Genomic DNA, 19,513 nt, shown 5'->3' on the forward strand with positions numbered 1-19,513 from the left:
GGACTTTTGGTGGACCAGATAATGTGAGAAATGCCAGAAGCCTAGAATAGAGGGACAGAAGAATTGCAAAAGGAAACGACAGCCTAACGTGGATGCAGGATATACAGGACACCTGCCACAGTACGTCATGGACACACATGGTAGGGTCTGGGGCCACCTGGAAGGGGCTTAATGGGATACTCCAGCGGGAGAAGCCAGACACATGAACCCATGACGCCTCTTGTCCCACTGTCGGCCACACAGAATTGATAGGATCAGTGCCTGTAACGTCTCATTCAGAGAGGAAGACAGTGTCCTAGGTGCTGGTCATCCATTCAGCCCTCCCAGCCCCTGCGTGAGAACAATCTCAGGAGGAAATCACAGCTGCACAATTCACCCCTTCCCTCAGGTGGCAGCACAGACAAATTCAGCAGAACATCTAACTGCCACGGCACCATCAAGGGTCACAAAGTAACGGAGAAACGAAAGACAAGAACTTCAACAAGATAAAGAAATTTTGCCCAAAGAACAGTCACTGGGACAAGCAGAACTATTTTGATGTAGGCAAGGAGTAGATAATCTGGGGGACAGCTTTCCAACTTGGCAGTTGGGGCGATGGCTCTGGAGCTACTTTCGGATTCTGGAGGTATCTTTGTGATTTTTGTCATATTCAGCCAAAATTCAGATTCTTTAACCCATTTAATATCCTGGGAGAAATCTGGGAGGAACTAGCTGGTGTTGGCTGTTCCTTCACCTGAACCTTCTTCAGTAGAGTAACTGGTACCAGAAGTAGACGACAGACGCTCAGGGAAAAAAGAATCTGAAATGTCTGATCTGATCTGTTAGACTTGAAGGCAGCAAAGATTCCTCTAGCACTAAAGGATGGGACACTGGTGTTCTGTGGCGTCCAGTGATGAAGGAGACACTTAAATAGTCCCCCAGAGTTGTGGGAAATGAAGTGCCCATTGAAGTAACGGCTTTGGCTTTGGTGGGCTACGCTGCTGCTGTCACAAACGTGGCAGGATGAGAAATACAATGGTTATGGGCTGTGTGTGGTCATTTTCAACTGTTAGAGATCACAAAGGTAGATAATGAAAACCTTAGGGCTGTTCATTCTCTGCTTATGGAATAGGAGACCAGGAAACTTCTCTGTTTTCAAGGATAGCTTATCTTTCGCAGCCATACGGCAGATGTAGTAAAAATCAGCATCTGATCATAAGTCTGGGGTTTGTGGGCTCACTTAAGGTCAAGGCATTGGTTACAAAAATGTGAGACCCAAAGTACTAGAACAGGTATGAATGGGAGAAATAAATTACTCTAAATAACCAAAGACCCCCAAACTCCTGAATGACCCTCTCCCCTCCTGGCAAGAGATGCCTATCAGATTTTCAAGCATTCAGAAGCTATTAAAAAGTTATAAAAATGTATCTTTTTAAAAAAAAGAATGAGAAAGATCTCTACAAACTGGTGTGAAGTGACTTCAAAGATCCACCATCTCATGGCAAAAGCAAACTACAAAAAAATATGTGGTATGCTATATTTTATGTAAGAAAAAAGGGAAATCAGAGTAAAAAACTCAAACCTAGTAAAATATTGCAGGAGGTCCCTGATTTAGGATGATTCGACTTATTTTTCAACTTTACAGTAAAGCACAAATGATACGAATTAAACCATACTTCAAATTTTGACTTTTATTTCAATTTTATTTCTCATGAAGTTGGGCAGTAGCAGCGGGCCACAGGGTCACAAGGGTAAACAACCGATGCTCTTACAGCAATTCTGCACCCAGACAACCAACAATTCTTTTCACTTTCAGTACAGTATTCAATAAATTACATGAGATATTCAACACTTTATTATAAAATAGGCTTTGTGTGAGATGATTTTTCCCAGCTGTAGGCTAATGTAAGTGTTCTGAGTACTATTAAGCTAGGTTGGGCTAAGCTATCCCGTTCAGTAGGTTAGGTGTAGTAAATGAATTTTCAACTCCCAATATTTTCAACTTACGAGGGGTTTATTGGGATGTAATCCCATCATATATCGAGGAAGATCTGTATAGGGGATTGGTAGAAGTGAGCTCAAAGAAATAGAATCAGGTATAATAAATCCGAGTATCTTTTTTACATAATTTTGACACATCTAAGTGTTTTACATATTAAAAAGTAAAATTTAATCAAAATAATAAAAAGTGTATCTTGAAATTAAATACAGATACAAATGAACCAAGATGCATATCAAAATAATAATGTAATCATACATTAAAGGAATTAATTGAATGAGTATTTTAACTGTACATCTCTAATAGAATAGAGTCCAAAGACGAAAAGAATTTCAAAGGAACCTTGAACTTTACTTAATAACTCTGTTGATAACTTGGTATTATGAAAATAATCCTGAAGTACTTTGCTTTCATGGTAGGATCAGTCAAATGAGTTGACATATTAGTGTTGGCGGGAATCATCAGAAAAGAAGGGTACAAACATAGAATGAGGAAATGTGAGAAAGAATTCTGTGGTTTCAGATTTGATTTTGCTTTCAGAATAAAACATTAAAAAAAAAAGCCCAGCTCTATCCAGTGAAGGCACCTAGAAATAACAAACCCTATTAGCAGTGAATACACAAAGCACACAGATCTAGGTTTCTAATTGGCAAATGTCACCCCTGGGGCAGAGAGAATAAGAGGTGAGCCTGGGTGGTTTTTTGTGATCAGAACGCAAGGAAGTGCTCACGTCAGCACAAAACAGGAGCTGACCAAATTTGAGGCTCTTCTATTCAAACTATAGAAGAAACACTACAAGGAATGATACAGATAGTTTACATTTTAAACAAATAGTGGAAAAAATTGAAACCTAAAAAGGAAAACTAATCTAAAGCACTATGTGACTAAATCACAAAGAGGCAGGACCCAAAACATCAATAAACAAACCCATAGCATGGTCCATTACAAGCATAAATTAAGAATACCAGAAATCACAGTAAATGTGAACAGATTATGTTGAAAGGACGGTGAAATTCAAAATGCACTTGACAAAAAAAGAAGGACGAAATTAAATAAGGAAAGGGAAAAGAAAAGAAATCCAGTTAGCTGAAATGGAACTTGCTGTCAGAGTATGTTGCCTTCTGTGAAAAATTCTTTCAAGTGTCATGACCCTAATCTGCTCAACAATAAAAGAAGGGTAATGAGGAAATCTGCCACTCATAGTGGAAATGAGTATGACATGGAATGGCACATGTGAATGTAGTTTGTGGACTATGCAAACATTAGCTGCCATTATTTTACCTAGAATTACTGCTTTGGACTTAACTGCTTTGTTATTCACTTCTTGTAGCTCTTGGAGCAGCTAAAGAATACGTAACTTTTGCTTTTCCTAAATGATCTTAGACAGCTTTGAGGCAAAGAAAGAAAAAGAATAAATATGGTTCCTATCTGTTATTCTACTTTACCCCAGGTAATATAAAAACTAATAGGCCAGTCCCTACGATGTGCTGAGTGGAGGGGTCTGATATCCATTCATTCCTAAGGAGTATTAGGCTGAAACTATAGGGACCCAGGTTCTAAGTCCTGGCTTAGTAGTTAGCTTGCCTTTTGTCGGGGTGTGTGTGTGTGTGTGTGTGTGTGTGTGTGTGTGTGTGTGTGTGTGTGTTTGGGGGGCAGAGAGGTGAGAGGATGTATAGTAAATTACTGAACAATAATTCTAAAATGTTATGATTCTCATCATAATAGGATAATTGACAGTTTTGAAAAAGACACGATAGAATAGCCAAAAGATTATTTTGTCCCAACCAGAAAATATAAAAGCGATGGTCGACCACAAAAGAAGAGATGGCCTGTCTCTGGTCAGAGAGAAGAATGAAACTCATCCAAGGTACATAGTCAGTTTTAAGAATATATACATGTTAAAGAAACAAAACACGAAAGTGACTTCAAGGATTCACTGTGCTGGAAACACCATCCCATTGTCTTCAAAGGATGCTCTGACACTTATTCCCAAGACGTGGCATTTCTTTTTGTATGATGAAAAAAAATGATTTGAAATTGTAAATAAAGCCCTCCCCCCTAATGATTTGACAGTGTTAGACCTTGCCTCGGGCAAGCCCAAGGAAAAAGACAAAGAAACACAAGGAATTCTGAGTGCCAGAGTTTATCAAAGTCAAGATGGTATCTTTTTGAAAACTGCAAGTAAGGTTTAAAAGATGATTTCATAGAAAAGAACATCCAACCTGACCAAGTGGGGATGTTAGGAGGTTCTGAAATGCACACTTCTTAGTGGGGCCACACTTGTGGATCCTTTGAAATCTAAAATTGTGGCAAGAACGGTGAAGCGGGAATTTAAAGAATTTGCGTGTGAGTCTCCAATAAAACCTAAGAGGTTCCTGGAATCAAAGCAACTGAAAAGACCCCTAAGCTGCTGTCTCATTGCACATTTTAAACACATAGGTGGTTATTAAAACAGAAATCAAACAAGGCAGACGACTTAACTTTTTTTTCAAGTAAAACTATTATGTGTTTGTTTTGTATATGCTAATCTTTCCCCCTGATTAAACTGGGGGTAAAAAATAGTAACAACAACAACAACAAAATGAATGGCTTCCTAAATAACAATTCCAAAGAGAATACTTTAGGTCCTTCATACAATCAAACAATTCATATTTTCGAGAATTTATTATGTGGTGAGTCTACAGTGGTCCCAGGGTTTACAAAAACCGAAAAATCCAGAGCTCCAGGTCTTGGATATGTAACAATCTGTACCGTTGAGTAAAAGAGTAGCAGCAATAAGGCTTAAAGCCTCAAAATCCAGCCATTATGAGAACAGGTGGCTTGGAGATAATAATAAATTAACTCTAAGACATGGAAGGAGAGACAGGTGCTTCCCCATCTCACCATATGCCATCCAAAACCTAGAAAAAGCAGAAATAAAGTCAGACTGATGAGCTACCTTAATGGAAAATCTTGTTTTACGTCTGGAAAAATTCTTAAATTTTGTGTGCTAGATGCAAAAGTTAACAGCCCTTTGAATAGACAATTAAAGAAATGCATTAAAACTAATGTCTAACAGGAACCAACATAGTGTTGGAGGTCATTTATACTTCAAAGCAAACAAACAACAGAGAAAAAGAGATCAGATTTGTGTTTACAGAGGTGGGGGAGGGGAGGAGGAGTTGGATGAAGGCGGTCAAAAGGTATGAGCGTCCAGTTACAAGATAAATAAACACTAGGGATGTAATGTACAAGGTGATAAATATAATTAACCCTGCTTTGCGTTATATATGAAAGTTATTAAGAGAGTAAACTCTCAGACTTCTCATCACAAGGAAAAAATATTGCTTTTCTTTTTCTTTTATTTTGTACCTATATGAGATAATGGATGTTCACTAAACTTACTGTGAATGTGAATTTCATGATGTATGTAAGTTAAATCAGCGTGTTACGCACCTTAAACAGTGCTGGGGAGTTCCTTGGCTACCTAGTGGTTAGGATTCTGAGCTCTCACTGCCGTGGTCCCGGGTTCAATCCCTGGTCAGGGAACTGAGATCCTGCAAGCCGTGCAGCCAAAAAAAAAAAAAAAACTTAAACAATGCTGTATGTCAATTATATCTCAATAAAAATGGAAGGAGATTCTTTTCCCATACTGGTTATTACAGAATATTAAGTAGAGTTCCCTGTGTCCTTGTTGATTATCTATTTTATATACAGTAGTGTGTATACGTTAATCCCAAACTCCTGATTTATCCCCAAAGAATCTGAAAAAGAATGAATATATGTATATGTATAACTGAATCACTTTGCTGTACACCTGAAACTAACACAATATTGTAAATCAACTCTACTCCAATATAAAATAAAAATTAAATTTTGAAAAAACTACAGCCCTATTTAAAAAAAAAAACTGGAAGGAGGAAAAAAAACAACTCGTGAGGGAGTGAATTATTTTATGCCATCATAGGATTTTTGAAAATGTTACCTTTCGGGGTTTCATTCATGCCTTTATTTTACGTTGCCCAGGGCCCTCTGTGCCCGGAGCTGGCTTTGTATGAGAGGCTGAGGGGGTCTGGCCATCCACACCCTGTTCCCCTTTCTGAGTTAATCCCAACCTCAGTAACAACAAAAATGCTCTCTTTTTGCCCAGATGGAAATCTGAGGCCAGGATTTCCTGGGACAGGCATTTCCACCTAAGGGTTCATTGTAGAAAGGTTCAGATTAATTCTCTTCAGTGGATGAAACCAGCCCTGTGGGAAGCAGGTCACCTCCCTTCCCTCTGTATATATTATTTAAAATCAGTTGAGGGTCACCCCCGGACTGCTTCCATGAGGTCATTTCTTGTTCATCATCCATGGAGATGTTTGCCCACAAGCAGTGGTAAAAAGCACAAAGGACAGAAGGCCCTCAAAAGGAGAAAATAAAACACAACTGAGCCAACCACATAGTTTCCATGTCACAATCCCCAGAGCTCACATTCTGTTCTCGTCGATGAGGAAACAATATAATGTAAAGTCCTGTCACCATAGCTATTAATAACTTGGAAGACATCCAGACCCACACGGGTACAGGGGAATAGTCTGTCCTTAGTAATCACATCAGTGTCTAGATGTTTTCTCTCTGAGACCAGGCCTCTGTGTCTCCTGCAAGCCACGTGTGACGCTTCTAATTTTCCAGTCACGCATAAGCCCTGATTAGTGGTGATAAGGACCGATTTTTTTTAAGAGACTTAAAAAACCACAAAGAACTCGGAGTTCCAAAACACTCCATTAGCACTTTCCAGCCCTATTTTAGAAAACCAATAGGAAAAATGTAAAACGGAGTGGGTTGCGAAGGTTTTTCAGCAAAGTAGAGTTGTCATTTTAAGTGGGAGTTTTGTATTGAAACCCCCGATGGCAAGCATGATTAAGAGAAGCTTGGCTCCACTGTTTATAGCAAACCTTGATTAAATGCAAACAAACAAATGAAACAAAGAAAGACAGAAAGAAAGAAAAGCCCCTTCCAGAATGTTCTGTGGTCCTTACCCAGAAGAATTATCTTGGAGGAAAAAAAAGCAGAGATCCGTGGACTTAACCATCTGTCTTGGTCCCCCTTCCTCCCTATTTGCTTCAATCCTTCGTCCATCTGTATGACTTGCCTACTCTGGTCTGTCTTTTGAGTTTCAGCTTTTCAAAGAGCAGATACCACACCAACTTATTTTATGTTGAGCATCTCTCACTGGGGGCTTTATTAAATGCTAAGGAATAATAAGACTTATAATTGCACTGTGATTCCCTGGGATTTTTTTTTTTTTCTGAAGTAAGGAAGGCTGAACATGATGTGTCTGCATTTTCCTCCAAGCCTTTGGTACCAGGAGGCCCAGGGCATTAAAAACAGGACCACCTGGAATAGGTCAGGTGACTATACACTCTTGGGGGCTTCTTTCCTACAACCCTTTCCCCCTGCTCCCTTCTGTTCCTGGTTCTGTAAAAGGGGTAAGTGCAGGGCAACCATCCCATAAACCAACATCAGAAAAGCAGGAAGAATTCACCTGTCAAGAGGAGAGATAAAACCTGTTATGACTACAGAACAGTTACAGCACAGTGAGTAAGGAGTAGAATTGCTGGCAGTAAGTGGGACTCGTTTTCTTTCAAGGGGTGCAACTCTGAGCTAAGGGGAAACATGCTGAATCTTTGAGAGGCAGAAGCGTGATGGGGAGAGTACGTAACCTGACAGCATCCCAGGTGGCATCTGGGGCCACACCTGCAGACAGGAAGGTGGAGGGAGGAGAGCTCAATGACTTCTCATGACTCGGAGAAGAGTCGGTGGGAAAGTCGACTCTTATGGAAGAGAATTCTCATATTTAGGAAATAGTTTCGTCAACGTGATCTCAGTTAGGCTGCAGCTTCACCTATTCTCTTCCTCTTCCCTCTCCATCTTTCTCCTACTTCCACCCTCCTTTTCTCTTCTTCTTCTTGCACTGAATGAAATAGGAGTGGTCCTCAGGAGAGGTCAGAGGACGTTACGTGGTCGTCATCTGCTGTAAAACGCTCATTCAAAATGACCTTTCTAATTTCAAGAATTGGAAAGGTCACTTTGAATTCAAGTGAATTGTTTCCCCCGCACTTCATTTTTCACCTGATAGAGATACCAGATCATACATGACTCTGCTTATGGTCTTATGTTCTTTTCTTTACAATGATCCGTTTCCCGAGTTCTGGGAACTTGCTGACTTCAAGTCAGCAGAGAAGACTGTTGGGAAAGGAGGAGAGAATGGAGTGGGGAAGACGGGACTTCCTGGAACCAGCCAGGGTGAGTGGACCCATAAGGATGGAGAGGAATCTTTAGCTTCTCACTGCCTGTGATCCTCCGCCTTTACTGATAGGGATGTCCTTTGGGAGAAACTGACCCCTTTGTGGTACAGAAGAAAAGAAAGGTGATGACCATGGTCTTAATCCCACATTCACCTTGGTTTCACTTGCAAAAAAATTTTTCAAATGCTCTCATCTGTCAGAATTTCTCTCTCATTACTACCCAACATTGGTCTTTTACTCCACTCTTTTCCTCATCACTCTGTACTGTCAACTCTTCCAAAGTTTACCTCTAATACTCCTTGAGCATGTAAGGATCCAGGCACAATGCAGTATGGTTTTGCAATTTTTTATATTCTATATTTTAATGCTTATAGTCCTGTGGGGTCAGAACCATGTCTCTTTGTTTCAAGTCTTTTATTTAGAAAGTGAAAACTCAGTAGACACGTTTTGTCTGACTGATGGGCTAAAGGCGCTGGGAAGTCTGGCAACCTCCTTTCTTGTTGATGTTTGAGCAGGTGCCAGATTTAGTCTGACTTCCCCATCTACAGAGGCAGTGGGATTTATTCAAAGTAACATTGGGAGTTTTCTAGATCAATATGGCTAAGTGTTCATTATCGAGAATCCCCTGAACACCACCTGCAAGTCTGAATTGTTGATTTGAGGAAGCTAATTGGTTTCTTCCAAGTTCTTTGAATTAATACTGGCATTATTTTCCAAGTGAAACTCCAACCTCAGTAGTTCACAAGGGCATTTTATGTGCTCATTACAAGACATCGAATAAGTGTAACACGTTAGAGGTCATTTAAATGAGTGAAACGGTGTAACAGAAAAATCCTGGGCAGTCAGAATGATGAGATCAAAGAGGATTTTCTTCTCTGACAGTAGGTTTTTAAAAAATCATATTGAAGATACGATAGAGATCCAATTGGAAAGGATCACAGAATATTGAAAGATATATTCTCTACTGAAATGTCAATAAAATTGTTTCCTCATATTAAAAGTATAATGTGTGGTTCGATTAAAGGGTCTGAAATACAATACAAAGATTAGGAACTACCTATTAGGAACCTGATCAGATTTGAGAGAGAGAGAAAAATTCAGCTTGGAAAGGAAAACAGGTAGCATTTAGTCTGATTTAAACTCTGAACTGTAGCTTTATAAATCTTCTTCCTCCTTCACCCAAAGTGCCAAAAATAAAGCTTTATTATTTTGATCAAGAGTGCTGAAGAAAAAAAGAAAAACAATGTTCCCTCTGTAGAGAGGCAGCAGTTGGTCCTAACTGGGACTGCAGAGCTTACACTCAAGGCGATGGCTGGAGTCTATCCTGAGAAAGTTCTAGGTCATCTTCAGTCATTACATCTCAAGCGTTTCAGGGCTGGAAGCAAGACCCAAATACCTTGAGAATATTTCACCCTGTGGCTGGATTGGCACAATTTGCTAGGAAAAGAATAAGAGGTTTTTTTTTTTTTGGTTTGTTTTTTTTTTTTTGGTTTGGTTTTTGCTTTGTTTTTAGGAAACTTACTCTTTTCCAAGCAATTTTGAAAATTCAAAGGAGATGCTGAGGAAGTGATGAAGGAGGGCCTGTTTCCTTAATAGGTTACTTCTGCTGAATCTACCTGGCAACCAATCAGTGCATCACTTTCACACCCTAAGGTTCTCGGGACAGCAACGATTCCTTACATTGGGGAGCTTCAAGATGGTTTATTCCACTGCGTACACTCATTCTTTACCAAAATTATTAAAAATGAATCTGATAAAACCATAGTCAATGTAAAACGAGTGAAATACTTTTCTAAAAAAGCAAAGGGGAGGAGGGATAAATTAAGAGTTTGGGATTAACAGATACAACTCCTATATATAAAACAGATAAACAACAAGGACCTACTGTGTAGCATAGTTATACATATATATGTATAACTGAATCACTTCGCTGTACACCTGAAGCTAACACAACATTGTAAATCAACTTACTTCAATAAAATAAATTTTTTACAAGTAAAGTAAGCAGGAAGAGAAATATAGATATCAAAAAAGAGGTGATGAATCTAAAGTAAAAAAAAAAATCCTCTAGTAATAAAATATTATATTTGAGGGGATTTGTTTTAAATATTTTATTGTGGGAAATAGCAAACATAAACAAAGTAGACAGGATGATAAAACAAATCCTCAGGAACCCATCCCCCTACTTCAAAAATTACCAACTCAATGTCAGCGAGTTTCACTCCTACTCCACCTCCTCCCCTCCCTTATTATCTTGAAGAAAACCCAAGACCCATCATTTCATTTTAAAATATTTTAGTATGTATCTTTAAAAGATAAGAAAACTTATTTAAAAGAACCAATCATAATATCATTATCACATCTAAAAATTATCAATAATTCTTTAATGTTTTCAAATATCCAGTTAGTGTACAAACTTCTAATTTTCTCATAAATGTCACATTTTTTATCATTTGTCTGAATCAGAATCCAAATACGGTTCATGATTGCAATTCATTGCTGTATTATTGAAATATTTTATAATGTATTGGTTTCCCCTTCCATCTATTAGTTTTTCCTTGTAAATTCTATTTGGAAGAAACCAAGTCACGTGCCTTCTAAAATTTTCCCCTGTCTGGAGCTTGACCTTTTTTCACGTGGTTCACTCAGAGAAGGGTTCATGTCAGTGCCCTCTGTTGAACTTCAGGAGCCAGTTCTGTTTACTTTGAGTTCACTAATAGTAAATTTTTAAAGAGAAATTGTCATTGTCATTGAACAACTATTTTTTACAGCATTCTTGCTATCTAGATAGACAGTTTCAATTCTTTTGTTTTCCTTTGGTTTTGTGGCCCATAAGGAAAATATACTTGTCTGTTTTCTCTTGAGGGATATTCCTAAGGAACATCACACTAAATGTGAATAAAGACTTGTTGCAGACATAATGCTGTGTTTTCACTGAACTCCGTCCCACTTTCCCCTCCCTGGGCCCACCAAAAACTACATTATCCAGTCTCTCTTATGTATGACGCCAGTGACCAGATCCCGGCCAATGGGATGTGGGCAGAAGCTGCTTCATAGCCTGACTGTAAAAACCTTCCCACATGTTTAAGATGGCAGAATCCCTGGCCCCTAATACACACTTAGTGTATTAGGGGCCGCCTGACCGCCATCAGACTGGGGTCAAGAGGGAGACACAAAACTTTGTGTTACTCCGAGTGAGATTTCGAGATTTGTTACCATAGTGTAGTCTGGCCTCATCCACCCTGACTGGTACTAGAACTGGGGACGCTGAGAGGTACATACGTCATTTACAGTCTGCCTGAGAATATTACAAAATCCCTATTTGAGTAAGACTCTCCATTTCTACTTAAGTAAATGAATCAAAACAGATTTTATATATAAAAACTCAATTATAGAGTTATATATATACATCTATTTATATACATATATTTAGAAAACAGTAGAACACAAGCATTTTCATCCCATTTACTCTAAAGTCTACATGTTTATTTGACATCAATATATTGAAAGGGAACAAAATGGGTATTGGATATAGGGACCACTGCTCCTTTGGTTGATATCAGGTCAGCAGAGAAGAAAACGTTTTAGCTAAATGTTTGATTTTAATGCAATCAGTTTTCAGCATGGAGGGGAGTTTTCAGCCAAGTAATCTATTACTTTGAAACAGGTGGCTAAAACCAACTTTTCATTATATAAGTTCTTCCAAAAATCAGAAAGAAGAACTTACGTAGCCTATTTTGATGGCGTTGTAGAGGCAACCAGGCAATAGCCATGTGACCCAGGGAACTCTGTCATCCCTGAAAGGATTCTCTGGGACACGTGGGGTTCTCCCCGGAGCCACCCTTTAAAAGTCAATCCTTACATCCACCGGAGTTCAATCCCAATAGAGCATACTAGGTTATTTAACCAAAACCTGTTTCTATTCTGTCTTGTTGATTGTGAAGTGGCCAAGCAAATATATTGAAAGAGAATCTGCATTTTAACCAAATGACACAATACAGACACACAGAAATTTAGCAATGGGAGAACTTAGAGGTTATGTCACCTAATTCCTTTATTACACAGATGCGGGAACTATGTCAGAAAAACCTAAGAGGCTTCTACAAGGACAGAACCCAGCCAGGCAGCTACAGACACTGACTGCTGTACCCAGTCGTCTGACTTCTGGTTCTGAGCCCCTTTCGTCTCACTTTAGATGGAACATCATTACAACACAACTTGCATAGGCTAAATAAACTGACTCATTACAAACCCGATTTAAATATTCACTGGACTCAGAATAAGCGTTCCTGTCACTAATGGACATGGGAAGCCATCTTTTTTCAAATGTAGAATGATAAGAGACGGGTTACTAAAAGAGTAAGAGAATGAACTACTTAGATTATATGAAGCTCAGTTTCCTCCTTAATTAAAGGGGAATGATACGACCCCCAAGCAGAATTACTGTGACAGCTATCAAGTCCTCAGCACTAAGGAGGCACTGCCAACCACTGCAGTCCTTACCATGTGGCAGAACGAAAGCTTTCCATAAGTGCTGGTGTTGCCAAAGGTCTTAGGGGGTCTCCATTTAAGATCTGGGGACTCACGCAGTGTTAATTTATCACCAGTTGCAACTTTAAATTTTGAGCATCCTGGCAAACAAACCCACAGTAACCACTGATATAAATACATTTTCTAGTGAAATCAACACTGTGTACTTTCTAGAAACATAAGTCGACCAAACACTATCTTGCTTTCTTAGCAACTGAATTGCCACAAGAAGACTCCATGTTAAACCTAATTTCTTCACAGTGGCAAGAAACATATAGAACATTATTTGTTTGGGCTGTTTGCAAAAGGAAGTAACAGCCTTCACAAGGCGAATTCTGCTGATGTGGTAAGTGGCTGTTCATGAGGAAAACAAAAACTCTCAAAACTGTGTAGCATTGAGTGAATCCCTGGTGTGATGAAGTGTGAGACAAACTTAACACAAAACTCAAAAACCAACAGAAACCAACACTTTCACTCTAGTGAGAAATCTGTACGAGACAGGTACCTGGGCAAAAGGAAGTTGGAAACGACACGACAAAGTTATTCTTTCTCTGGTCATTACTCCCTTAACCCTTACTTTTGCTTTCTACTGACAAGCATATATTTTTTACATAGAAATAAATAAACAAAGTTACAAATATTATTTTATCCCCACTAAAATAAATACTACATGCCCAGGGCACTAATACAAATTTTTTCAGCATTTTAAGTGCTAATACCTGGAAATATGAAATTTGTTCCTCCTTTGAAAACAAAAAGTTTAATTTTGTGGTTATGTGGGACTTAGATAAGCAATCATAGGGGCTACTCTGAAAAATAGAAAAGATGTGTGTTAGATTCACAAGTATAACAGAGGCAGTAACTTAAAATTTTGTTATTAGAGTACCTTAAATTATGTTTTGCATTAATACTTTTAAACTGTGAATGATAGAATAGATCTGGATAGAAAAGAGCTTCAGTAAAAATTTAGTTTTCTCAGGGTGGTTTTTGTTTGTTTGTTTGTTTGTGTGTGTGTTTCGGTTTTTGTTTTTGATTGTGTGTGCATGTGTGTGTGTGTGTGTGTGTGTGTGTGCGTGTGTGTAGAAGGTGGGACCGATATACTTGTTTGTCGAGGACCACAGAGTTTGACCCATATTTGACTGTGCTAAGGCAACCTGAGGAAAGTTAAAATGTGTCCAACCCTTTGACTTTCCAAGTCAGACACCAAACAAAAACTACGGGATTACATCAGAGAGCATACTAGAGATTCCTGGGTCAAGGGACATTGTTAACTATCATGATGGGCCATGAACTATAGAAGGAAGCTGTCATCACCATTGACAAATGCCTGTCATATGAGGTGTTGGATTCCCTATAAAGTAAGCAAATACCAGTGAATTCAAGTGTAAGCAACCCAAGGCCTGAGATTGGAGTTACCCTGGATTTTCCTGCCTGTTTCCACACAGATAAGAATCCAAGTCTATAATGAAATGGAACATCCACATTGGCACATAACTCCGTGATAGGACATGTGAGCACAAATAGTTCAAATTGCTCAGAGAGAGAAAGCCAAAAGCACACTGAGCCATCTGACTCTTTGGAATGTCAGTGTGGTGCAGGAATCACCTGACAGGTTTTGCGTCGGTCCATTTAAAGACATGATTCAAAGAAACTTTGTCTGCACATCACTGCCCAAAAAGGAGACTTTTCTCTTTCAAAATTAAATGAACTCCTCAACCAATTTCTTAGCAGCAGGTGTCATGACTACTGAATATGAGACAATCCCCCTCGTTTTCAATCCTTGCGGGGAAACTACAGATTTGCAAAAAGCACGGTATGCAGAGACAGAAATCCTATATTCTAGAATGTGCCAACCCTTTCCCGGACAGGTGACCTTGAGAAAGTACCTTCTTAATCTCTCTGAGCTTTCCTTTCCTTCTTTGTTAAGGAGTCCCTGAATTTTCCTTCACACAGGACTTTCATGAAAATCAAAGGAGATAATTTATAGAATAATGTTTGATGAAGTCTACTGCATATAGGCATAATAATTAGAAGAATTACTATAATATTTTTATTATTATAAAAGCAGAATCTTCTGCAAAACCAAAGTGTTACTTGAAGACGTAAGAGTCAATGAGGCTGTCCAAGAGAACTTTTGGTGTCAGCCAGAACGAGGGAAAAGAAATAAAAACCTTGAGGAAGACTAACACTTAGGAATAAGGCCTAGCCAAGAGCCAGCAAAGGAGAGTAAGAAGTGATGGTGGAAGCGGTGGGTAACTAGGTGTGGCTGGTGTCATGGAAACCAGCGCTGGAGCGGAGTGGCCTTAGGCATCATGCAACAGGATGGCAAGTAGGAAGATCACAACTGAATTGAAATCTTTAGGTTTGACGATTAGGAAGTCACAGCTCTGTTTCTGTTAACTAATTTTTCTCCTGGTCTCGGGCCACATGTCCTGCTTCTCCACATGCCTAGTAATTTTAACCAGATGCTTGACCTGGTCCATATTATCCAGTGTCTGGATTCCTGCCTTCCTTCCAAGATCACTGGGCTGTGTTCTGGATGGCAGTTAATTTGAGCAAGAGTTTAAGCCTTATAGCTCCTGGAGAAGCCTTACTCCTGAGGTATAGCCTTTCTGGAGCCTCTACTGAATGCTCTGGGGGTTCCAACAATGTATTTCCACTCAGGCTGCGTGGAACTCAAATATCTCCCAGCTCTCTGGGAACCTCAGTAGTTTTTTTCAGTTCATAGTTTCCTGATAGTTACCTTTCTTTAATAGTTGTTCAGACTAACATTCAGACAAAGACTCAAGGCAAACTCTTTCTCTACATAGCTCCTTGCCCTCCACCATTCTGCCCCACAAATTCCAAGTGTGCATTACCTGTGAAATTACCTGTGAACCAGCAATCTCAGCTTCCTGAACTCTGATCTCCATCATCTCATCCCAGTGGGGCCCTGTACTCTGCTTGGGTTCCCCTTTCCTGGGCCATGATCCAGAAGAATCATCCAGGCAGAAAGTCAAGGCATCAAGCGATCACTTCATAAGTATCTCTCCTGCCATGGATTGTATTCCTGTGCTACCTGAATACAATGTTGTTGGATATCTGAAAGGCATGTATTTTGTACAGTTTTTGTTGCTGTTTATAGCTAGAGAGCTAGTCCACTACCAGAAATCAAGAAGCAAGAAAGGCCCACTGGACTCATGACCAAAAAATTCAGAAGCCACCTTCAAGAGGCTTTCACTACCCAGTACTGGGTAAATCTGAATAAAAATTTACGATTAACAAATGTAATAAATTGAAGTACGTCAAAGATATTAATTCATGTGTTTATAATAATACTTAAATCTCGTTGGTCATATTTAGAGAATGCTAGGAATACGACTCATTATCTTGAAAAATAGTAAGAAGACATAACCAAGCACTTATCTTGCCGTTTCTGAAAGAATTCTACCTGAGGGTAACTGAATAATATATGAGGGAAAGACACATTATAGACAGTAAATTAAAAAGGAATGCTCAAATTAAGATATCACCATTTTGCAACCCCTAAATTATTTTAAATCTATTCTAGACAGGTTATTAATGGCAGCTATCTTTACAAAAAGAAAGATAGCTGGGCATCATGTGCCTCCTGATAGAAATATATAATACTGCCTATGAGATGCTATGCATAAAAAGTAAGATAAAATAAAACTGTAATCTAAATCTCATCAAAACTCTAGGTCTAACTACCAATTTACAGAACATACGGGATTCAAGGGAATTACACAGCAGGTATACAGCAAAATGTGGACTGTAAAAAAATCTCTTCAGGACAAACAACCCAGATCTTTCAGCAAATAAAATGCAAGGAAAAAAGGAGGGGGCTATATTTTTATGAAAAGACACTTAAAAGTCAAACAATTGCAGTGTTTGGAGCTTTATGGAAATTCTGAATCAAACAAACTGTAAGAGAAAAAAAAACAGAGAATCGGAAACATTTAACACCAACAGGATTTTAATAATAGTAAGGAACTATTCTTAATTTCTGTATGTAATAATGGTATTGAGGTTACATTTGTAAGAGTCCTATCTTTTGGAGATGCTAACTGAAATATTTATGGAAGAATTGATATGATGTATAGGATTTGTTTCAAAATAATCAGGGACGGGGTGCAAGCTAGGACTAGAGATGAAGTGAGACTGTCCTCAAGTTAAGTTTTGAAGCTGGGTCATTAGTACATGAAGTAATTATAATATCCTCTCTTTCTGCTTCTTTTAGCTTTGAAGTTTCCATAATAATTCTTTAAGTAGTGTCTTTAAAATTGCCTTACCAGTGTATTAGTTTAAATAAAAGAAGTTTTGTGATCTGTAGCAATATATAGATTTCTTGGTAGTAAAAAGATAGTCAAGAGTTAACATTCTCTAAATTCCAGAAGGAAAGAAAGAAGGAAGGGACAAAAGAAGGAAAAGAAGGGTGGGAGGGAGGGAGGGAAAGTAGGAAGGAAATATGGAAGGAAAACCATACTCAATGCAGCAATCTTTTCAGTTTGTATAGAGCTTTAAAAAGTCACGAAAATAGTAAGTTTAAGTCACCCCGAATTACCACAAATTGCGGTCAATTTTAAAACATTTTTACTTATACCTTTGATAAGATGCCCCAAGAGGCGTAACTGAGAAATCATATGTAGAAGGAAGAATAGCCCCCTGAATTTCTTTTGATAAGCTCTTTTGCCATTGCCCAGACACAACCAAAACTGGCCCATTTTTCATGGGGTTGTGGTCTCCCAAGTGGACGGCCTCCCTTGGCGTCTCCTGCCTGTACAGCTTTTCCATGGCAAAGGGTCAGGGCTGTGGCCTACAGCGGCACATGCTGGGTGGTGCCCCACCAGGCCACATTCCGTGGGGCAAAGCTCACATCTAAACAGGATGAACTGGCATCCCCACACTTCCCAGTATGAGGCAGCAGTGTCATCTACACAATCATACAATGTCTTGGAGAAGTTCCTTTCTCTAATTTGTGTAAAGACCCCTAAAGACGTTCTGACTTCTCTTGTGACGGAATCTCTAAAAGGTTCGCAGTTTTTACCGTATCCCTTGATTTTTAAGCCCAGAGGTTTTTTTTCTTTTTAATCTCACAGACCTGGATTTGTATATCACCATCCAGTGGTTAGCCTTGAATTTTTTCACCCTATTTTGTGGTACTTTCTGAAGTTCTAGGGATCAGATATTTACATAGATTAACGATCTGCTATTTTAAAAATATAATTGGGAAAATATCGCTTGGCTCGATTATAGAAGACCAGACCATATATGCGTTGGGCAAATCACTTAACCTTCCTGATCATCAGTTGGATCTGTTGTTTAAAGAAGGTCATAATCCCTTGCCTATCTCTTAAGACTATTATCATTAGGATGTGATCCTGTGAACTTGTAATTACCATTGATGTGCACAACATTGTAGACAGCTGAAGGCAGATGACAAGTATCTAGTTGGTATTTAATGAGCACATTTGATTACCGGCGAGATTGAGCAATCACTATGTGGCTGGACTTATCAGCAGGGCTTTATGTGTATTCTCATTTAATCCCCAAACAATCCCATGAGGGAGTATGAACATCTCCTTTTTAAAGATGAGAAAACTGAGGCCATGAAAGGTTAATTAAATTGCCCTGCATTATGCTGTTGATGTCAATAGCAAGTGGCAGGGTCAGAATTCCTAGCGAGGCAGCCTGTGGTAAGTGCTACATTGCACTGAGTATTTATTTGATTACTGATATTTATTAGCAATCAATACTGATGACTGATATTTATTTGAAAGGTCTGGTAGGACAGAGAAAGGGAAAGGCAAGTCCAGATGGAAACATGTGAGCACCCAGTTAGGCTAGCAATGTGGTCCCTTGGGTGATAAAGATTCGTTAACCACGTATTAAGAGAAGCTGAGTACAGAACAGGGAAGAACAGAAACAAGAAAAAAGGACCACTTTTACTGTCCCAAGCACTTGACATCTTCACAACTGTTAAGTGGGCTTAACAGAAGAAAAGCCCTGAAGTTACAAGAGAGAATTTTACTCTAATATGTTACTACTCAAGCATCCCCCTTGAAGGAATCACTCCCACAACCAACCCAAGGAGCTTTATCCAGATATTATTTCTAATCAAGTGTAGGAATCTGTCAAGGAGACGTGGTGGAGAGGAAAATATCTCCACTGCACTACCTCCAGGGGATGTTTTGACATTCCTTATAAAGTCCATCATGGGCAGCTACCCACCGGACTTGGCTTGAAAGACAGGTTCCCTGCTAACCGAGAAACTGCATCTAGTTCAGGGAAGAGCTGTAAACAGCGAACAACTGTGTCACGTTCCAGAGTTTCTTTAACTGTAAATCCTTTCTCTTGGTCATTGTTTCCATAATCATTTTGGCATCATCTTTTCCCTCATCTCTTCTATCCAGTTATAGCTGCTTCTGGAACTCCACTCAAATCACCTGCCACCCTTTCTTCCTTTCCTTTCCCAGGACCACTGGACTCATCTGGGGGCACCCCCTCCCATCCCTCGAGGAATTGGCCTAAGGCTGCCTGCTACGAAAAAATAACCAAAAGCAGACGTGATGAATACGATTTGCTATATTTGATAATCAACCAAGAAGTGATCTGCTAATAAGTGACTGCAATGCTTAACACTTATCTGTGGAATTCTGATGACTGATTACATTCCTAGGTCTGATGACTGATTGTATCTTTAGAGAGTAAAATATTTGGAGTCTGAATAAAA

Source organism: Balaenoptera musculus, chromosome 18, assembly GCF_009873245.2.
Source record: "Balaenoptera musculus isolate JJ_BM4_2016_0621 chromosome 18, mBalMus1.pri.v3, whole genome shotgun sequence".
Classification (NCBI taxonomy): domain Eukaryota; kingdom Metazoa; phylum Chordata; class Mammalia; order Artiodactyla; family Balaenopteridae; genus Balaenoptera; species Balaenoptera musculus.